Source organism: Crocodylus porosus, unplaced genomic scaffold, assembly GCF_001723895.1.
Source record: "Crocodylus porosus isolate Cpor-Errol unplaced genomic scaffold, CroPor_comp1, whole genome shotgun sequence".
NCBI lineage: Eukaryota > Metazoa > Chordata > Crocodylia > Crocodylidae > Crocodylus > Crocodylus porosus.
The window spans coordinates 119,250,244-119,252,992 of NW_017728943.1; positions in this window are offsets into that span (position 1 = coordinate 119,250,244).

Below are 2,749 nucleotides of genomic sequence, written 5' to 3' on the forward strand. Positions count from 1 at the left end.
TATTTTAACATAAAACACTTACAGATACATTTCATAGCTTGGCTTGCAGCTGAGAGTTGAAATACTTAATGAAATACAAGAGATTCAGGCAGGTCAGCTTTAAGCAATGCTAAATTTTGTAAAGCCTAAAAATCGATGCATTAAAAAGACCCTTCCATTGGGACCTGAAAAAGATCTCTTTAATACTTGCCAAACCTTTTGCCTATACTTAAAGGTGGAATTATGGGAAGTAATTCTGAAACAAAACAACTTGCTTCTTCTTGCCCAATCTAAAATTTAAAAAAATTGTAAAGAGGAAAACAAACCTAAACAACAACAAAAACCACACACCCACTTTTTTCCTCCTGATTTTAATCTGATATATTGCTACAAATGGGAAGGAAGTCTGCTTTTAGAAATACCACATGGCTTAGCCAGACTAAGTACCTCAGAGCCAAAGCCTGCTAAAGTCTGTGGGAGTCCTACCATTGACTTCAATAGGCTTTGGATCATAACTAATATCCTTTTAAATCAAGATAACATTTCTGGTTTGCTGATAATATGACATCACAAGTTTAATACAATTTTCTTCCATCTTTAAAGCCAGACAGTCTTCTCACCCAGGATGATACAAATCAGGTGTAACCACCTGAAAGCCACACAAGTTATACCAGTGTACATTTAAATAGGAGAATCAGGAGTGTAATTATTAAGTAGAAGGCATGCTTTCCTGTTCAGTGTCCATTCAAAGCACTGCCTATAATTATTTCACTTTAAAGCTGCAATGAGTAAAACATCTTGTGTAATAAGCTGCTAAATTCAAATATCTAGCTTAACACCTACATTAGTTTTATTTTTCATCTTGTCAAATCAAATATGAAGCGCTGTCACATCCTCCCCTCCCCCACTATTCTGGCAGGTAAGCTAGAAGCATTCCACTCTATTAGTTAAAAACATACTTTCTTTAATCATGTGTTAAGCTGTTACAGTCGATCATAAATATAGTTAGGTGCATGAGAAATGCTCAACCTGCTCTGTAAAGTAACTATTCTTCAAAGTTCAATATGCTGCTTTATTCGCAACAGAAAAACATTAATACAAGCTAGAAACTATTAATTTTCAGTCTGGGTAGCACAAGAGACACTGGAATCAATATTTATAAACTAAATTACATGTAACCTGATTAGATTTAACTTGTATTATTTGGATTTAAAAATTAATTTAATTATTTATGGGTGAGAAGCTGCCAATGGACCACACTGTTCCTGCCAGAACTCCACTGGCTTCAGCAGCCCTTCTTCACACATTCCTGGACAGATCTGTCCCAATATCAATTTAGTTCTTGTAAAATGTGATGATAGGTTGCCCTGAAGACTGCAGTAGTCTGCTGATCCACAGATACAGACTGAGACATGCTGTTGGGGAATTTACATCTCAATCACACTTGGCTCTACAGGTAAAAAGTTGGTTTGTTTTCTTGCATTTGTGCACTGCATACTTCATTTACTGAGTGCAAACTGAAGTGCCAAACACTTACTTGGGAAGCTGATGCCCATCTCCTACAAAAAGAGCTCAGAGAAATAAAGCAATTTCACTTGACAGCCATAAATAAATTATTCTTTACTCGATAACAACCAGGACTGACCTTCAAACTATACACATGGGACTGTAACCTACTGCTACTAACAAATGGAAAACTCCCAGTTAAATGATAAGGTTCTAAAGCAGTGATTCATAACCAGGGTGCTGCAGCACCCTGGGGTGCTCTGAGACTCCTTCAAGGCTGCCGTGGGGGGGCTGCACAACAGTAGCGCTCTTAGGAATGGAAACATGAGTCAAAATATAAATTCAGAGAAAACAAACAGAAATTCATATTAAAAGCCTTCTGATCTGCTGTGACCTTTCTGAGCTCTTTGCAGCAGCAGAACTGGTCTATTATTTTTCTGTAGTAAAAAAAAAGAAAAAAATGAAAGCTAAGATGACATTTTTAGTGGGGTCCCTTGAGTCCAAAAAGGTTGGGAGCCAATGCTCCAAATCATTACTCCAAATAAAAAAATAAAAATCTATCAACACTTTTTCAACAAAAAGTGAGTTCTCCCAAGTTCTCACTGATAAAACATCTGCTTTGTGCCCACACACTGCTTTTCAAACTCAATTTTCAGTAGGGGGGGAAAAAAGTTTTAGGACCAAAATTATTCACAACCCCACCACCAATTTCCTTGAGCTGCCAACTGGTTGGCACATTAATCAGTTCAGGTCTGGACTTTCAGTCTGGCCTACAGCAAAAATGTATGTGGCATGTATAAAAGGGTCCTCCCTTTATTTCCCAGACAAATCCTCTCCCCCTTGCAAAAGGGATTCACCCTGATTCATATAAACAGCTAAAAACAACAAGTAAACTTTGTTGGTCACATTTATTTGTGCTACTTCATAACAGATGCGAGTCCTGTATCGTATATTAGATTTGTCAGCGGTTCCCAAAAAAAAAAGGGGGGGGGGCGTGCAAGTATGGAATACAGCAGAGCCAAACGTATTTCCTCAACTACCAAAAAGCACAAACCAATGTTTGCCAACTTTTTCACTTAAGTCTTTAGCCAGCATCAGGATCTGTTACAGGACAGTAGCCATTCCACCCGATTAACCTTTCAGCACCCAGCACTACAGAAACACAGTGGAGTTTCTACTTTGACAGGCCTTTCCCATTTCACCTGCACAGGAGCCTTTCCACCTCCTCCTGCACTAGTGCACAACACTTTGCAACAGGCCATGC